The 21,273-nt window shown below is 37.0% G+C and overlaps 1 protein-coding gene across 2 annotated transcripts in view; it reads right to left on the bottom strand.

Annotated features, from left to right (window-relative positions):
* The window catches only part of Mdga2 (MAM domain containing glycosylphosphatidylinositol anchor 2), a 730,093-nt gene that overhangs the window by 299,700 nt on the left and 409,120 nt on the right, over positions 1-21,273 (bottom strand). The window lies entirely within an intron of this gene.

The raw sequence follows: 21,273 nt of genomic DNA, 5'->3' as shown, positions 1-21,273 counted from the left end.
GATTTTATTTTGGACTGGGTTAGGGGATGAGGTGGCAGAGACAGTGTATCACTATGTAGTTCTGGCTGGCACTAGAACTTGTTTTTCATACAATGATGGTTTGAATACCTCCTGTCCCTTCCTCCTGAGTGCTGTGATCAAAGGCATATGCTACCATATCCAGTGAAACAAAAACATTTGTGACACAAGTTTGTTGATTTGATTTGACATGCTTTCAGTCAAACACAAAGAAACAGGAGAACCAGCATCCATAGACACATTCTACTATCATCTCACTCCCTACTCTTCCTGCTCTGTCCTTCTTTCCTCTCTACTCATGTTCCTATTCTTGTTTTCCTGTCTCTCCCTCTGTTCTTTCCCTACCTACTCCCACAGGCACACCAGTTCACAAATAAAAATCAGCTTATTGTTTATCAGAGTGACTTGACAAAGGAACATTGAAATTGCTTAGTTCAAGGACCTATGCTTAAGTATCAGCAGAGTCATAATAACAAAGAAAAACTATATGGGAAGAGAATTCTGGCAACCAAGCCAACTGACACTGTGTATGCTGCCATTCTGCTCTTCAAAATGTAGCATTGGACTCCATCCAAATTGCCTGTCTCTATCACCACTTAAAGAAAATGCCCTGTGTTTTATTACAGGTTCAAAGATGACTGAGTGAGGTCAAGCCCATTGCTGGATCCTATCTCCAAATAGAAATAATGCTGAGAATATAACTTAGTCATAGAGTCCTTGCTGAGAATGGTGGAGACAAAGATTTAATAGCCAGTATTGGGTAGAGAAAGGGGCCATGGTAAATTCAAGCCCATAGACTTCTTGCTCACTATATTAAAATGAAACTGAGGTTGATCCTAAACAAATGAAACCTGCAGTTTCCTCCTGTTCCCATGTAGTGGCTGTCATGGCCACCTTGCTAATATATGACAATACAGAGAACCTCCCCAGAGAGAGCTAGGTCAACCCTAACCATATGACTAAAAGGGCTTGTGTCCTTAGGCTGACGACTTAGGTGCTCAGGCCATGTACTGTGTGAACATATTTCCTTTATGGGAATGTATTCATTGCAGTTTTTCATATAATCTGTAGAAAAATACAAGCATCCAATAAGTAGTTTTACAGACTGTCTTGAATATAAGACCAACGATGACATTACCTTTAGCTACAAAAAAACACAGTGCCTCTATGAGATTACCATGTCTTTATAACATTATGAGTCATTTAGTCTAATATTGTTCGCAAAACAATTATTTCATATAAATTATTATTTTTGTTTTTTTACCTCAAGGAAATGAATTTTATCAATAGAAATCTTTCCAAGATGAGTAGAATATGTGGCTGATTAAGGAACTATCTAAATCAATTTTCTTCCTGTATCTACAGAGGAAATCTTGTAAGACTTGTTTCTATGATTCAGTGGGGAAACTTAGTACTGGGCACATGTTCATGCACCGTGTTTTTCCACTGTGTCTTGTTTGTGATAATACACTTAGTTCAAGATCTCCTCAACAGACGCTCGACTGTTTAGGAGGCATTCATTCACGCAGATGATCCAAAATGTGTCTGTTGACACTTTTAGTATGTCTGGTTTAGCGAAGATGGAGAGGTTTTCAAATGAAGTGTTAGAGTCATGTAACTTTGGAACTTTAAAACCAACTGTAACAGCTATCATAATGTGTGTCCACACTAGTCAATATACACACACCATGTACATGTCTATGCAATCTTTTATGATTTGAATTAAATGCATTTAGCATTTTTAAGTTTAGAAAATCATAAAGGTCCTACAAACATGCCAATGTCTTCACTAGATTTTTTTTAAATATATCTGTTTTCTTTACAGAGCAAATAACACAAAATAGGACTATTTATTTTATTCCAACATAGTAAGACTTACTATCTGTATAATGCATACATTCATACTTACAAATTGGTTAGCGCTATTGTTACCAATTTTTGCAATATCCATTATTTCTCTATGCATCTGACAGTTTCAGTTGTCTTATTGTACTTTATGATCTAAAATATCTTTCAATTAGTTTTTCACCCAAAACTCCTTAGTAGTTCTTGCCCAACACTTTTTTTTTTTTTTTACAAGATTATGAAACTATATTACCCAAGGAAGGGTAATTTCAATGCTTGCTGAATTCTCCCTGAACAACAGGTTGGTACTTGTCTGCCTGATTGTTTTCTTCTATTTAACCCCTGCAATTAACTGAAAGATGAGAAAGAAAAAAACCTCCAGGTGTACAGCAGTCAGAAAGATATAGTAATATCACAGATCTATTTTAGCTTTGATAATCAGACTCAAACAGAGGAAAATGAACCCACCTGTGATATGCATATAGCAAGTGAATACCAAGGCAGAAAAACACAGATGCGAATCAACATGTAGAACACTCTAACACACATAGAGATTCTATCCCAACTGAAGAGTGGTTGACTACTTATGCATTATATAACATACTGGTGAAAGCAAATACCTTAGCTATGGAATTAGTGAGGCTTCTGCATATGAAGTTTAAAGTATGTATACATATACATATTTAAAAAATTAGGCTAAAACAAAGAAGTAATTTCAGTCATTAATCTAAATCTTAGGCTAGAACAAAGAAGTAGGCTTCAGGCATGAAAATAAATGCCTTTGGGCTAGGACAGTGAAGTAGGCACAGATATTTTGGTCATCCTGATAAGCCCTTAGAAACAGTGATCACAAAAGTGATCACTGGACTTTGTTTATTGACTTGCTTGCTTGTTCCTTGACTATTTGCATTTATTGTATTGCTAGTTCCTCAACCTAGAAGTTTCAAGTAATTAAAATGGTATAAAATCAGATTGGGAAAAATATATTTCCTGATGACATTTTACAAACATACCACTCTGCACAAATCCTGAATTTATTGAAGTTGTTCAACAAACTCCTGAAGATGAAAGCAAGGCCCTCTTATTTATCTCTGCCTCTGATACATATGTCAGAACTAGGAAATTGTGATTAGACATTTGGTTCTAAAGACCAGAAAATGAAGAAAGTAGTAGTTAGCATGGTAGCCAGGAGAATTCTGGCAATAACCGAGAAAATGCACAGAAAGATGTAGAACACTGGTTCTCACATGTAAGTAGACAGAAACCAAGTAAGTATCTGACTCTCAGAAAGCTTTAATGCATCCAAGCTGGATTGAAAGCCAAGCTAGAGCTCAGAGCAGGATGTAATGTAAGTCATTTTCCTGTGTATTTTTTTTGTCCCTTCATTCAAATGGTCCCTGAATATCATTTACTATCCCTCATATATTATAAAATTATTTTCAATATATTATACTAATAGAAGACAGAAGTAATAAGACACTTTTCTTAATATATCAATTAATTCAACTAGAGTATATTTGGCAATTTTTCATCATAATTAGGCACAGCAGAATGCAACAGTTAGCCATTTATGCACTAAAATAAACAGCAGAATATCATTATCCAAGTCCCTTTTAAGATAAGTAACTTGGCAGTCAGTTGTCAGCATTCTGCATCTCAAAAGAGATAAAGAGAAAAAAAATAAAATATTTCCCATAGCTATAATTCTATTTTGCTATACTTTATTCGGAATAGCAATCTGATAGTCAGATACTTGGTTTCTCTTTACTTATATGTGAGAACCAGTGTTCTACATTTTTCTGTGCATTTTCTCAGTTATTGCCAGAATAATAGGGTTAATCATGATCTGAAGGAATATTTAAACAAGAATGCCTTTCAATGGTTGGAAACAATGGTCTGACTTAAAACAACGATAGGCCAAGGCAGTTCAGACTCAAGTTCACTCAGACATGTAAGTCATTGATTATCAACAATAGAAAATGCCTTTTCTGAAAAGTACTTTCAAAATAGTGTTATTTTATATCTTTATACCAAATACATAACATTTAACTAACAGAAAAATAGAAAGTTTTTGACAAGCATTTTAGTAAATTCTTTTTTCCTTTCTTCTCTTTTCTTTTTGTCTATTGTTTTTCTTTTCTCTCTCCACTATTCTCATAGCATGTAGTAACACTAACCATGGGACCCTGAGAAAAGGAATTGTCATTCAACTAGTCTAACTGATCACTGGGGCCTCTTGAGGAAGAACAATTTTAGGATTAGCACTTGGATCTGATAAAATAAAATGAGCTCAAAATAAACCTGAAGCTCACAATAAAACACTAGTATCAACATGAAGACTCAGAAGGGGCCAGTGAAAGTGTTTAAGTTGCCCAGGACTTCCTTGGGCCTCAGCAGTTACTTCTCTCAAAGGCTCTTCACGGGCACTGTGAGACCTATGGCTCTTACTTCTGTTTTTATAATAAAATCCGAGTTAGATTTCACAATATTCTCAGAGCTATTTAGTTGTTAAAGTAAATATAGCATACCATATTTTCCTAATTTTACCTATCCTTGGCTGACTGTCATATAATGTGTTTGACATGAGATACAGAATCCCAGTTTTTCCTCTATTTTATATTAAATTTCTAAAACTAAATGCAAACTTCATTAATTAATATACTGGATAAATATGGTGCATATTGTATTTAAAATAATTGGGTGAACTTTTTCATTCATTCAACATCAAATTGCATTCTCTTCTTATTTCAGTGATTACATTGGGTTCTTTGCATTTTCCTTGATGGTGTCAATAGTTTTCACATGTATATACTGTTGTCCTGCCAATTAAGGTCAAAGTGTACCATTGTTCAAATTTCATCCTGGAATTTAGCAATATCAGGGCTTCTACTTCTCTGACCCTTGCCTGGGTAGTTCAAAATCTTCTCCACACATGCACCTACCTGCAGAATATCATGTAGCCTTGGTTAAGATTACAGATTCAATTTCCTTCCTCTGGATAATAACCCATCCAGTTAGCACCTGAGATTCCTGAAAGGCTTCCCCATGTAAAGGATTAGGTAGATAGCCTCACCCTTCAGCCATGACCTTCCCCTCCTGGATATTCTCATACCCTTTCCTCAAGAGTTGTATAATTCCTGTGTCACAATGAATAAAGTGCATGCACTCACATCCACCCTCAAGAAAGCAAGGATGAACGAGCAAGGATCATCTCAGAGAGTTGCTTCATAACAGATCACCCGGGAGGAGGCCTTCCTGTAAAAGAGCCATGCACAAAAATGCCTTCCAGAAGAAGGCTTTTCTTTGATCCCTCCATTCTGGTTCTTGGCACTTGTTCATATATCATATTCAAAGTCTATATAATCTTGCTGGGGTGCAGACAGGGCACACAACCCCTTTCCTGGAATACAAACATGCCCTTATTACAAAACTTTAATCCCCCAAAATGATGTGGCCATGTTTTAAAGTTATGTTTAAATGAAAGGCAGACACAGTAATGAATCAGGGAAAGATTTGACAGAATGAGTCAGGATACGATATGCCCAAATCTCACGAGAACACCACAGGAAGGAGACATGACTTAAAAAAGCAGGAGAGAGAGAGAGAGAGAGAGAGAGAGAGAGAGAGAGAGAGAGAGAGAGAGAGAAGAAGAAGAAGAAGAAGAAGAAGAAGAAGAAGAAGAAGAAGAAGAAGAAGAAGAAGAAGAAGAAGAAGAAGAAGAAGAAGAAGAGAAGGAGGAGGAGGAGGAGGAGGAGGAGAGAAAGGAGGGAGGGTAGGGGAGAGAAAGCAAGAGAGAAGGGGAGGTGTGGAAGAGAGAGGGGAAGAGAAGACTGTTTGATAGAGACAAGCTACAGATGAAGACAGAATGAGACCGAGAATGAGAATGAGCCTAAAGATTAGAACAAATTGCTAGAGTTAGTTTGAGGTCAAACAGAGCAATTTAGTGAAAAGCTGAGAGAAGTCAGTTTGATTCAGTCAGCTTGGAGAGGAGTTTATGCCAGTACCACAGAGTTGAACTAGTCAGCCAGTGTTCAGAAAGAACTGAAAGTGTGAGCAGTAAGCATCTGTGATGCCAATTACATCAGGAGAATAAGAGTTACTTTTATAGTTTGGGCTAAGGAAAAACTCTCAAAATGTGAAGCCTCTTATTTAATGACTCCAAAAGCTATTATTTCACAAAATAAAAAAAAATATGCACTTATTAGTTGATGATAACTTCTGAGTTAGTGATGGGGGCTTGTATCTACTGCCCCTTTTAGTGCTGGAACATCACCTGGCATCAACCTGGTACACACTGGTAAGCACTGTACATACTGCTACAGTCTTTCCGAGACCGGTTTTAGTCAGCCCATTTGTGTCTTTTGCTTATATATTATGGTTTCTTATTTTGTTTTTATGAGTTTTCTCTGTACGAATATGTGTGTCTCAGCATCTATACGTGTATTTTGTGCCTTTTCTTTTTCTCTTTTTTAAAAATACATGTTTATTTGTTTTCACCTTATTTTATTTTATTATTGTTATTATTTTAAAAATGCCTGTTTGTATTCTAATGATGGGTAAAAGGTGTGAATTTGGATGGAGGGGGTGTGAGCAGGATGTTGGAAGAGCTGGGGGACAGGAAACTAATCAGAATACATTGTATAATAAATGTGTTTAATAAAAATTGATAAATAAAAATTAAATGCAGTTATATAAAAGAAAACATGCTTTTGATTTCTATACTACTTCTCAGGAAAAACTGAGCTACAATACAATAAGGCAAACTAAATGGCTTCCTCTTGAATTGAGAAATTTATTAAACATCACAATCATATCCTGGGAACAGTTGCTGCTTGTTAAGTATGTTATAGCAGATATGACAAGCAGCATAGCCCAAGTGTGAGGGGATTTGTTGGAGCAGCCATAGTACTTTTTCCTTTTTAATATTTTCAATCAAAAGAGAGCATCTGGCTTAGTGTGTCCTTCACTATTTCATGTGTGTTAGGTCTCACTGCTCCCCCCAAAGCTGAGGTGTTTATTAACATACCAAAGCAGAGCCAGGTCCCTCCAGCATCCCTCAGTCTGTATCTTTTACATGTTCCTCTTGGCTGGCATACCCAGAGGGTCAAAAGAATGAATGGAATTAAGCAGCTGCTGGTGATGGGAGGTGGGAGGATGCTAGAGAAAGTACCAGAGATCCAGGAGGTGAGACACTCTCAGGACTCATTGGAGGTGACATTAGCCAAAATGCCGAAAAATGGGGAAAGGGAACTAGCAGAGGCCTACTCAAGTAGATCTAAAGGGCCTCAAATGGAGGGACAAGGTTGCTAACTCACAGTCAAAATTACTGACCCAGAATTGTTCCTGTCTAAAAAACTGCAGGGAGAAAATAGAGAAGAGACTGAAGGAAAGGCAGTCCAATGACAGGTCCATCTCATGGGGGTGGAGGTGGAGCTGGGGGGTTGGGACACCAAGGCCTGACACTACTATGCTGTGATGTGCTCTCAGACAGGAGCCTGGCATGGCTGGCTGTTGAGCCTTGGATGAGGTAACTCCATTTAACCTGCCACCTTCAGTCACTTAACACACAGGTAGAGGTCGTGATTAACAAGTGGGAATCTACCCCCCCCCCCCCCCCCCCCCCCGACCCTGATGCTAGACCGCCGGACTCCCTCTTCCCCCACCCGGGAGATTTCTTCCCCACAGCTGGCCTCTGAAAGCCCCTACAAGCAGCTCACTGAGACAGACATATATACCCTAACGCCAACAATTGGACTGAAGTCAGGGACCACTGTGATTGAATTCAGGGGAAGGATTGAAGAAGCTGAAAGGGAGGGCAACCCCATAGGAAGACTAGCAATCTTAACTAACCCAGACTCCAGCGAGCTCCCAGAGACTGAGCCACCAACCAGGAACATACATGGGCTGGTCCAAGGCCCCTGGCACAAATATAGCAGAGGACTGCCTGGTCAGGCCTCAGTCTGAGAAGATGTGCTTAATCCTTGAGAGACCTGAGGTTCCAGCAAAGGCAGAGGACTGGTGGAGGGGAGGAAGCAACCTCTCAGAGGCAAGGGGGAGGAGGAATCGGATGAGGAACTGTGGGAGGGGGCCTGAGGGGGGGGGCAACAACTGGAATGTAAATAAATAAAATAATTTTAAAAATCTTTTTGTGTCCCTCACATTTTAAAACTTTTATGTGACTGTTTTAATCCTACCCTCCCAGTGATTCTAAACCTTCCTAATGCTGTGACCCTTTAATAAAGTTATTTGTGTGGTGGTGACCCCCAACCATACTTCATACCTGTAATTTTCTACTGTTATGCATTGTTATATAAATATCTGATATAAAACACCTGTGAAATGTCATTAAACCTCAATGGGGTCGAACTGGTTGAGAACTGCTGGTTTATACAAAGTGCGTTGCTACATTCTAAGAATTTCATAGCCTGGAGCAGTGACCCTTTTCTCCATGGAGTGTTGATCACTTTCCTAGTCCTTCTTCAGGTTCTGTATGCTAATTATTTTTAGAATAGCTCACTAATAAGGTTGTAATATTGACCCTAACTAATGGGAAAAAGACACAGCTACCAGCTGAATTAGAATAAAAACAAAAGCCACGTTCTGTCTGTGTGTTTGCTCTCCAGAACACATACTCTGGATCAAAAGTAAAGTTTGCTTTCCTCCCAGACACTTCATTTGGAGTAGTGGTCTCTTTCTTTTTAACCCTGAACATAATCATAATACCTATAATGATGATTTTAATGATACATGATGGTAAGAGCTTGCTGCTACAGATGGGATGTATTTCAACAAAATTCATACAGAAACCTGTCAATGAGACATTTGGAAATGTTGCCTAGGAGAGGTAATTAGACCATAGAGGTGGAGCCCTCAGGTTTAGAAGTCTTAGAGGAAACCTCTGTTTCTTACCTCCCCTCTGAGGCTTCTCATAGACACAGGCTCTTTATTTTTATAATATGCATGGGAATAGTTTAGCACTTTTATCCCTGAGTAATCTTGTATAAGATAATTTCCATTTCAATAATAAGTAATTCCAAGGAATTATTTTCACAGAATATTTTGCAGCATTGTAAATAAACAATAGAAGTTTCAGAAATGGAAGTGAGACAATTTATTTTCTTTACTCTCATGACACTCTTAGGATACAATCAGGGAAAAGTTGTATCTAACAGTGGAAGAGTGAAAAGTACCCCCGCCTCCAAAAAAACAAAAACAAACAAACAAAAAAAAAAAACCAAAAAAACCATTGCTGGTTACAATTGATTCTGTTACATTGATTAGTCTCACTTCATGAAATCAAACAAAATCTAAGCAACTGGAGGGTTTATTCAGACCACAAGATGTTTCTAATTAGTTGATATTGTTTTCAACTTAAATAAGTTAATCATTAATGTATTGTGCATTAAATATTCCAAAACACTAAAAATTGCTTTTTCTATTTTAACTATTCATTATGATTGTGTTCTTGCAGATGAATCTATTTATATTTATAAGGTTGTGAGACAATGTTCCTGAAAGGAACATTCCTCAAGAGTAACCTTCCAGGGAATCTTGTGTAAAGGTGGTGACCTGATTGGAACTTTAATGACTATGGAAATGTTGGCATGTTACATGTCTAGAACTAACTACAGTGTGCTGTTACCTGTACCACCTTCAACCCTCCCTTTGCCCACCACTATGTCTGACCTAATGTTCTTATGACTAATATCTAGAATGAACACATTTAGAGATTTTATTTCTGCAAGGAACCAACTTGACAAAATAGCAAGTCAGGGAGGAAAGGGTTTATTCAGGGTTATTCCACATTGTTGTTCATCACCAAAGGAAGTCAGGAGAGGAACTCAAGCAGGAACCAGAATGCAGGAGCTGATGCAGAGGCCATGAAGGGGCTCTGCTTACTAGCTCGCTCCTCATGGATTGCTCAGGAATTTTTTAAATAGAACCCAGGATTACCAGCCTAGGTATAGCACAACAATGAACTGGATCCTCCTCCCATCCCATCAATCATTAATTAAGAAAATGCCCTATAGGCTTGAACACAGCTGAATCTTATGGAGGCATTTTCTCAATTGAGTTTCCCTCTTTTCACATGACTAGCTAAAACTGTATTACCACAACAGACTATTAGCTTCCACAAAGCAAAGGGCTATGAGTGTCATCACATAGCATCTCAGGCCTAAAGGAGAGATTCTTCTCTTTGATTTAATCTTACTACCCTTACTACTTAAGGTATCCACTGGCATACCTTAATTTATAATTAATTTATAATTTTCTCTGCTTTGATACTACAAAATCTTCAATGAACTATTATAATCTTGAAATGTGGAATCAGAGGCAACCTGAATCTGTGTTTCTAATCTACTGTCACTCAAGCTTCGCTCCTGAATAAATCATTTTTTATTTCTTTTGGTATAAGGGTGGTGTTTTTGCATTCACAAAGAACTCCTTAGATATTTGGATGAAGAGTAAGACTTTGAGGAGACTGGGAAAGGTGAAATGGCCAATTTTATATTAAGAGTGGCTAAGTATGATTATTTGTTCAAGCAAATTAATCTATTCCGTTATTTTATTGGACCTCCTTCTTATGCCTGACTCCTTTCTCAGGCTGGCCACCAAGGTACTACTATTAAAACATAAAGATCCAGCAATAAAACTTCCCATTTAGCTATCCTGATTAACATATCCAATCATACCAGCCATCTTCACTCATTCTAACATATACCTCCCTGTTTCCCCTCTTAAAGTTAACACTTGCAAAGTTGTTGGTGCTGTTCCTGCCAGATTTAGATTCAGCCACATTATATCTTTGCCTTGCTTAATAAAGGATCTCTTTGTATTTAGTTTGTGTTTGGAGATTGATGTTTGGGTGTGGTCTTTGCCTAACCTGTGGTCAGAAGGGAACACTCCAGGTCCATTCACTGTAGCTGATCAAAGATAACTCCCCCCGCCCCCCAATTCTGCTAACTGTCATGATATCCACTTGCTTTTCTACCATTTTCTGTGCTTTCTTCACCCCCTCAATCAAATAGCCTTAGTAATTTGATCCCCAAATAAAATTTTTTTTTCTACCTATAGAGTGGTCCAGTTTGGTGGTTTCACTGTAAGCTTGCTTATAAAAATGTCAGACTTGCTAACTTCCACAGAATGGAAGTCAAGAAGTTGAAAATAATCCTTTTCCCCCTTTTATGTATTAAGAGGCATTTTTTGCCTCTTAATTTCATTCATAATTTTGACTATGTATCCTAAGAAGACAATTATGCATCATGGCTCCTTACTATGTCACTATGGTAAAGTTAAAATAGCTATTCCTGAAAGAAAGCAAAATACATTTATTTTCTTAAAAGAAACTGATTTTTTAATTCTGTGTGTGTGTGTGTGTCTTGTGTGTGTGTGTTGTGTTGTGTGTGTGTGTGTTTGTGTGTGTGTGTGTTTGGTGTGTAACATGGTGCTCCTGTGGAGGTCAGAGGACAAGTTCATGGAGTTCAATCTCTCTCTCTAGCTTTACATGGGAACTGGGGATCAAACTCACATCACCAGGATTGCTTTATAGGCACTTTCCCCTCTCCCATTAAACCCTCTTCAACGCCTCATAAATTCACTTTTTTTTTATTTTTGGTGTGTAGCTGTTTCTTCTGATAAAATCCTTCCTTCCACTTAAGAAAAACTTCCTTCCACTTAGGAAAGTTTTGAAGAAAACATTCTTAAGACATACAATATAAAAGGAAGAGAAACAACAGGATGTTTTAACACAAGATATTTAAAAAGTGGTGTAAAAACAGTGTTCTAAGAGGATGTGAAACCTTCCATCCTGTAGAGAGGCTCATTAAGACAAGGAGGAAAGAACTCAATATGGCTTCCAGAAGTCCCTAAATTTAACCATGTTCACTAAGCCCCTCTTGCCTAGAGTACATAAGTATTAAAGACACTGAGGGTCACTCCCAGACAAGCTGACCACGTAAAGGAAGCTCAGACTGAATGCTTTCTACAGCTAAAGGAAGCAGACAGTGCCAAAGTGCTTAGAAGAAACAAAGACCAGCGAAGTTGCCTGGAAGATCCTCAGAACAAATGAACCTGAAGAGGCTTAGACTAAATGAACCAGAAAACAAAACAAAACAAAACAAAAAACAAACAAAAACAAATAAAAACAAGATACCCTCCTCACCTTTGGAGACACCTGTATTCTGTGTTTTTGTGAATTGCCACCATGCTTGGGTGGGTGGACACTTGGTGCAGCTGTCTTTGAGCAACTTCTGCTCTTCCACATGACCCCTCATTGCTGTAAATAACCCCAGTAAACCTCACTAACTCACAAGTGGGATTTTAGTTGTAGCCCTACTTCAGTTTGCCATAAGCTTCCTATCTGATTTCATAAGACCTTTGTTCGTCTTCCCAGGAATAGTGTCACACAATAAATTTCTGTTTTCTAAACATGAGACTATCAATCCACACAATTTCAAGGGCTCTGCTTAGTGGCCCGAGAAAGTCAGTGCCAGACTGGACTTTACCTCTAAGCCCTTTATTTCACAATGACTTGTATAAATAAGCTTGAAAGAAAGCATGTCAGAAGGAGTTCACCTTCTTGTTTTCTGCTTGGGGTCTGTCTCACAGATGCCACATAAAATAAGACAGGACAATCACAACCTGACAGGGAACTGAAGGTAAATATGGACAGTGACTTTCTTCACTGTATTTTCAAATTTCATAATAATCTAGATTGATTTCCAGGAACACAAACAGGAATGTGATACTCTGAAGCTTCAGAGTGATAAACTTAGACATACATTCACAGTTTACTAGAGTCCTGGGTTACCAACAACAAAAACACCTCTTGAAGGAAATGAAAACTATAATCATAATGTGGGCCTTAGTAGGGTAAAATGCAAATATATTCTTCATATCAAAGGACAAATATGTCGATGTGGTAAAATGCAACAAGAGAAGAGTGAGTAATGAGGAGATAATAAAGACAGAAGGTAAATCAATCAGACCTCTTTCTGTGTAGATATCTCTGTGACATACATATCCACCTAGATTGTGGATAGATGTGTGTGTGTGTGTTCTCATGAATGCTTGTAACTTTGTATGTTTTACTTAATAATATTTACAATTGAGGAATGGGAGAGGTAAAAAAAAATATAAATGATAAATTGTACCTTAACTTAAAAAAGTCATCAACTGTTCCTGTGTTTGGAATTTTTAAGGTATTTTTACCTACTGTAATAAAAATAAACAAGCAAAAATGACAACAACACAATACCCAATAGGCTAGGTATGAAGACTTGTGCCTGTAACACTGTTTGGTAAAGAGCTCAAGGCTGCTCTGGCTGTATAGAAAGACTCTGAGTCTCCTCACCTCAAGAACGAAAGCAAAAATTAACTATAAAAGCAGTCTCCAGTAATTAGAAATAATATTGATGACTAAAGTTGACTGAAATAACTGAACACAATATTATATTTATATAATATTTCTACATGCTGGCAGGGGTTTACTGAAATGTCATAATTTAATACCTGACTGGCCATTAATACCTTCTCATGTGTTTTTGTCCTTTGTCTAGTACATCATCCAATACTTGCTCATTCTCTCAACTTCTATTGATACATTTTCATTTCTAGTTTGTAGACATCTCACTACCAAGTTGTGGGATTTCAATTCATCAATGCCAAATCTGTTTAACCAGCTCTTTGTTCTCTCATTCCTGCTTCCAGACAGGACTTTTAGCTCTTTCTATACTTGCACCTCTCTTAAGATCTCACCTGGTCCTTAAGATCCAAGAATTCAATGTCTTTCCTTTCATTGCATTCTTCTTATCATCTTGCTTTATATTTATTTCTCTTCAGTAAGGTGACTGAACCTTTAATTGTATTTGACAAGCTCCTCCTCCTCCAAGTGAATGTTTTCTGTGTCTCAGGGTAAGGTTCAACTCTAAAGGACTTTCTTCAGACCCATCACAGAGTCCCTGCCTACTTTCTTAGCAAATACCTTTCCAGTTGCTTCACATGCAGCAAAACCCAGTGACATAACTGAATTCTGAAGCCACTGCTGGCACACATTATCCATTTATATTGAGCAACACAATCAGTCTTAGGCAGTGAATAAACTACTTTTGTCTTTGTTTCTCAGATTCTTTTTCTATTCCTGCCACATTTTCAATCCCATTGAATATTGGTTCTCTCTTATAAGATTCATCTTTAATTCTCAATTTGATCATCTATATACCTCTGCACATGGAATAAGCTATGTAAAGTACTTTATGAGCTATGTTTTATGTAATTCTGGCATTTCTTAAACACTAGGAAGCACAGTCTTAGTTGATGTTCATTTGCTGTGAGGAAACACCATGACCATGGCAACTCTTATAAAAGATATCATTTAGTTGGGACTTGCTTACAGTTTCAGAGGGTAAGTCTACTGTCATCATGGTGAGATGTGTGGTGGCATGCAGGCAGATGTGTTACGTTCTACATGCAGACCTAAAGGCAGAAGACATGTCTGTGATTTGATCATTTGAAACCTCAAAACCACCCCTCACTGAGACACCTCTTCCAAGAAGACCACACCTACTCCAACAAGGCCATATCGCCTAGTCTTTGTCAAGTAGTGCCACCGCCTAATAACCAAGCATTCAAATATATGAGATCATAGGTGCCATTCCCATTGAAACCACCACAGAAATGTTTTAATTCTATTGACAAGTGTGCTATAGTATAAGCAGTGGTATATACATGGTAAAGTAGTAAAGTACTTTGCAGTTAAACATAAGAAAATGAGAGCAACAGGATTTTTCTCATGGTGTTTTGTATTCATTCTTCGTGTTTTCTTTAAGATAACTTTCATTATGACAGAGTCCTAACCACAGATCATACCACTCTGAACATTTTAGTGTTTACAAAAAATAAAGAAGACAATATTATCGGATTTTTGAAGCAAACACATCCATAATGCTCATTAAAGTAATTCTGTTGATTAGATAACACAAAAGCATAGATTAGACATCATTACTATCCTTTATTAAGGTCTTTTGCAATTTGCCTGATACCATAAACCTAGTAATACATAGGCAGATACTTTGATTAGATTATCTCATTGATAATATTTTACTTATTCATCTCTACTCTGGAAATAATACAACTAGTTTGCTGATTTATTTACATAAAAAACTCTTTCCTGACATGCAAAACTAAGATAATTATATGACATTGTTACACAGCGTATGGGGCATAGCGCTGATTTTTACCTTTGAAAACTATAGCTATGTATTTGATTGAAATGTCACAAAAGAGAAGACATAGGTCTCCAGAGGGAGGAGGACAAATTCTCATTGTTCATTTAGGAAAAGATAGCAAGAAGCTAATTTACCCAGCAGGATCAGGATGGGAGGCAGCAGCAAGCACATGCATAACGGCCAGACTACCTACAATATTAAATTAATTGAATTAAAAAAATAAGATGTGAAGAACATTCCCTTGAAAAGGAAGGAACTACAGGAGAATAAATTTGTAAGATCTTTTATTAAGGTTACTACAAACTCAAAGGGGAACCATAATTTCCCTTGTAACAGTGGTATTGGACAGACTGTAGAAGCAAAGGTTTCCAGGTTTGCTTGGGACACTAATGATTTTAAACTAGATAGCATAATATCCTTTGGATCGAAGAAACTGTTGCAGGATAGCTTCCAGTATTGAATAAATAAATATGCATACTAAATTTTGCTTTTACTTTACCTTTGGTGTAGCTAAGAAGTTGCTGGATCTTTAAACATGTAAAAAGAATCACATTAAGCCCATATATTTGAAAATGTAAACTATTTTGCAACTGCAAGTTCATTTACATGTAATATTCTTTCTGTGTTTTATTTTTATAGTACAGTGTGCATGCAACTCAGAGTTGACAGCAGCAGATTTGGCCCTCGGGGCAGAGCTACATTCAGAGCACTCAGAAACTGACTAGACACCAGAACACTGGATGCCAATCTGGAATCTGCCTGACTCAGCAGGAGCATCTGCTAGCCATTTACCCTTCGGCTAAAGAATCCCACACAGCCTGTGATCTGTGATTTTAAGAGGCTGTTGATCAGTTTCATCTGATCAGATTTAACTGTTGAAAATTACCAATAACTTTTATTTTTAAAAATTAAGTAAGGACGGACTTGGGACACATTTTTGGGAAAGATGAGCAAGAAGCAACAACAAGAAGATCAAAAAGAAACAGGCATAAGTGGTGATAGACTCCCATCTTTGTGGAAAACATTACAAAATTTCACTTAGTAGAGTTGTTCAGTATTCATTAGATCTTATCCACATAACATAAAAGATAAACACATAATAAAAGTTTTCACTGTCTTACATTCTTTAATATACTTAATAGGAATTAATGTCATCTTTCATATGATTTTTGGGTTAGTACTTTCAATATGCAAACTACTTTTTTTACACTCACTAAACCAAGCACTTTATGTGTGTATTTATCAAAATTTTAGCTCATTATAAGCTTTCTTTAGGGGAAAGATCTTGCAATTTGGTTTTCTTTCTCAGCTAAGCTTGTAGCAGAGGAATTATTTAAACACAGCAAGTCTTCAATAACATTGGCAATAGAGAGATTCTAATTGGATGTGGCTTCCAGTGCCTCAGGTCAAAGTAGATTGTACAATATCTGGGATTTTCAGGATGAGGTTGAGTCAGCAGAGAGCCTGAAGGCAAAGAGGTCAGGTGCAGAGCTCCAGAGAGAAATGTTGGCTGCCTTTCTGACTGTGTATCTGTGGGATTCTGGAAACAGTCAAGTTTCTGTTCTGTTAACACTTCTCAAGGGCCTACTTTTGACTTATAATGAATTGAATATAATCAGCTTGATTAAGAGAAGCCTCATATGATCTAAAAGTAACTCTGTAGTGGGATATTTTCCCCGCAACATTTACCATAAACTCAGTAATTTGGGAGGAACTAATGTGGAAGGAGTAGGAAGAGGAAGAGGAGGAGCTAGGAAGAGGGAGAGATGTAGGAGCCATGGAGGACCACACATTGAGAGCAGTCCTGGGTAGCAACTTACATCATAAGATTAGATATTGTGACACACCTCTAATTTTGTGGGCATCTTGTTAATTGAGCATTACCAAACATATAAAGCCTTTGGATAATCTTTAAGCATTAGAGTCTCATTTCTACCAGGTACCATATAGATGGTGAGATGGTCTGGGCTCAGCTCAGCCTTGTGGAGACATCGCGGTAGATTGGCAGAGCCATCTCCCACACTTGTGGGTGCCAGGGCTGGTGTTTCTGGCTGGCCATTTCTAGCTGTAGCACACATGTCCTCTGGCCACAGAACATGGCAGCAGAGCTAAGCAGAGCTGCTGCTGCTTAGACAGCCCAAGAAAATGCTGTTCTAAATATTAACTTTAACATAACTCTACCTCCATGTCTTCAGTATAAGAAGCAAGAGAAATGTTTGACAATGAGCTGAGGTAGCTCCCCTCACAGAACAATGGCAAGCACAGAATCATGCGCTGGCCACATAGAAGACAAAATTCCTCCTGCAAAGTAGGGAAACTGTCAAGTTTAGCCATGGGGATGTATAGGGTTTAGACTCCATATTAGTTCAGTTGGTGGCATTCAAATGACCATTTTCAATAAAGATGACCTCACTCTCCATTTACTGCTCTCCATAAGAGCCACAAAAATCACCTGGTAAAGTGGGGTTCGTTCTTCCTTGTAGTTCTCCCCCTTCTACTGGGAGTTCTCACCTTCTTCTAATAAATCAATATTCCTTTCCTTATTCACTTAGGTTGTGAAACTATAAACTCCACATTCAGGGTGGTTTGATGGCTGATGATACTCTGGGATTCTATCATTGCAAATTAAGCTCAGCAAGAACACACTATGGCACTTAATCAACCCACATTAAAATCATTACCTGTTTGTTTGTCTATTTCTAAGGTCTTTTATTGAGACTTATAGTGCTATCTAGGAAATATGTTAGTGAAGAAATTACCAGTAAATAACACTGACAAAAAAACACTTTTTTATTCATTATGGCATACCTAAAATTGCAAAAATCTCGTCTTGACTATTATTAATAAGGTGATTACCACAAGATCTACCTATTTAATAGACATTGTAATTACCATATCAAACATTCTTCAGACTTTGCAAACATAGGGTTACTGCTTGGGAATTCATAATTCACATCAGTTATTCTAGCTTTTTTCTAAGGTTTTCTGTCCAAAAGTCATGTTGAAGACCCCATAAAATTAAAACTAACAGGGATTCATTGTCACTGTTTTAATTGCATAGTTTATAACTCTAACACAGGTAAATTATCTGTACAATTTATAATTATACCACATGAATAAGTTGATAACATGCCTGTAATCCAATTAATTTCTTGGGTGTAAATGCAATACATAATATACTGCATGAACATGGAGTTAAAAAAATGCCTTTGTGTAAATGTAGTGAAATATAACAATCTACTCTAAATTAGATATTTAGAGTAAAGAAGATATTTTTGAAATAAGAATGCTTGCAAATATTTAATGAATATTGGGAAAAAATTCGTCTCATGTGTGAAAAGTGTCTGCACACATGAAAACTTAATAAGCTAATGCTTCCAAATTCAATTTCTTTTTGATGTAAGAATAAGTTTTAATCAAACAACAACCTTTCAAGTTGTATGAACTCTATTACCCTATGAGTACACAGTCATGGCTGAAAATAAGTAAAAGAATTAGGTGACCACATTCTGAGAAAATTGTTTAAATAGCCTCAAAATTCTTCAAGTGACACTTATATTTGGGAATGAGGGCATGAAAGTTCAGAACCTCATGTCCTGTGTGGACTGTGCCTTTTCATTCTTCATATAGAATGTGGGGGTATAATGAGTGACAATTGCTTTTTATAACAAATAAAGCAACAAGAGAGTAGAGAAAATGCTAGGTATCAGTAATTCTGTAGTAATAATGCTATCATTTTTTATTCTACAGTGTCCAGCAGATCATCACTCATTAGGTCTAAGGCATTCTCAATAATAGGTCAACATAATTTAACACCCCGTCTTTCAAATTAATCTCTCGTTCCTTCTACAACTCAACATTGTAATCAGTATTCCCTTAAATGCTGCTCTGTAATTATCTATTTTATGTCTCTAATCAAAAATTTCATCCACTAATTAATATGTTTGACCTCTTTTACTTCCTTAAACATTTTTTAAAAATTATTTTAACATTTGTTAGGTCAGGAAATGTGAAGACTGGTATTTTATCTGTTTGTTGGCTGATATGCATCCTAACATACTTTCATGGATGTCTGTAGACAAGGGTCTTCTGTGGCGTAGACCATAGATGTTTTTAATAAGGTCTCAGATGGAAACAGCAGCTTCATGCTTTCAAAGGCTATCATTCCCCTCAACTTTTGTGAGGGTAAGATGGGGCAATCCAAGTGTGTGTTCCTTAAAACAGTACTTTTATAATTCAGTTGAGAAACACTGAGCATTGCAAATTGCTTATTTTATTAAATCCACGAATTAAACTGGCCTCCTCTTTCCCTTTAGGGAGGCATTATCCTTCATGATCCTGGTTAGGAAACAGCACTTCTATCTCCTCCTAGTAAAAGCAATGTCTCTATTGTACAAGGCTGTGTGCTACATAAACACCAGCAGAAAGAGATTTCGGAACTCAAAGTGTTCTAAAACTTGCAGAAACGTCTGCAAGCAACGGCCCTTAAACTACTTCTTCCATGCTAAAAAGCCATACTAACCTTTTACTCCTCGAAATCCATTTTCTGTGACAGTGGCACACTATTTAATATTGTGTGAATTGATTTGTTTTTATACTTTTTACTTAGTTGCTATAGACAGTTTAAATAAATTCATATACTTTTTTTTCTCTTTAGGTTGATGAAAATCACTAAAACTGTAGCAGAATAAAGAAATTCCTTTTTTTAGGCTTTAGAATTTAATGGTATTATCCTGTGTGTTGCATAATATATCAAAATACTATTTCATATATTAAAAATAATTCATCACATACATCATATAAACAAATAATAGTAAGATGACTCTGAAAGAGTTTATTTTTAAAAGTTAGTAAAATTGTTAATTATCAGAATGTGGTGCCAACACTTCCTAAGCTGTTGCCTGTGTTACTTATAAAGTTCCTGTGAGGTCAATATTCTAATTTCAAGTATTTAATACCAACAATTCTAACCAATTATTAAAAGTGTAAGATGAAGTCTACTTTTCAGTCCACAGAATCTTTTATGACGGAGATTTGCAATAAATTAGCTTGGAACTACAGGATGAGTACCCAGGATCCACAAGGTTAAATATTGATGCTATAGTTTTGTAAATCAAAAATGTATATTTCGGTTTCAAGTCTAAATAACTAGATATGAAACAACTGACTGTGGAGTTTACATGCTTAGAGATGTCCTATACTAACACATCCTATTCACATTGTATTTTGCTGCACTGTTCTCCACTGTTTTTATACATTTATTTTTCTCCTTTTACATTGGGTTATAAATTACGTTCCCTGGAAAAGAATTCTTTTCCTCCCATACGCTAGTTCTCTCCCATTCCCTACATATTTACATCACACTTTGTTAGATCAGGTGCTGGTGTTGTATTTTTGCAAGCATTCTTCACTGTTGAACCTTGCAGCATATTTCGATCGCATTTCCTCCCATACAGCTCGTTAGTACCTTCTGTTAACACCTTGTACATTTCCTATAGTCTATTTTGTATGTACTATGATTACTACTTTTTAAGCTTACAAAGAGGAGTGCAAAATCTTTTCAAAAGCATCAGGTGAGCTACTTGTTATGACTTCAGTGTAAAGCCTGTGCCCAGATGCTGATTACTGAAGGCTTTGGGTGCAGCATTAGTGTTACCCGAAAACTTTAGGATGAGGGACTTTGCATTGAAGTATGCAAGCCACTCTGGATGAGTCCCATGGCTATCTTGTTCCGGGCTGCTTCTTTTTCTTGTGTTAGTGACCACATTAATGATAACCTCAAAGAGACCAGAATGTGTTCATATTGCACTAAGGAATGTAAACATAGCACTTCCTCTGGGATTAATTTGACCAAGATCAAGTCTAAATTTGACTTCTCCACTTCTCTACTCATATTTTCAGCCTGTCTGTAGCCTTTTGGTGATATATGTCTATGGCATTCCTCTGTCTGAGATATATTGTCTATGTCGGTCCTGTTCTTAACAAAGGGCTTCATTCACACAGAAAACATGGCATGGTGGAAGGAATGAGGAATTCTTTCTAGACATTTTTAAAAGTTTTACAAGGGAAGAAATCACCTTACTGACCTGAATTGACACAAAGTAGTAAACCACACTGCAAGCAGACATTATCATGATATATCCAGTTTACTCACATTTATGGTGGATATTTATTATATAAGGTT

The sequence above is a fragment of the Arvicanthis niloticus genome, chromosome 11 (genome assembly GCF_011762505.2).
Source record: "Arvicanthis niloticus isolate mArvNil1 chromosome 11, mArvNil1.pat.X, whole genome shotgun sequence".
NCBI lineage: Eukaryota > Metazoa > Chordata > Mammalia > Rodentia > Muridae > Arvicanthis > Arvicanthis niloticus.
This window is presented reverse-complemented; position numbering and strand designations above follow the sequence as displayed.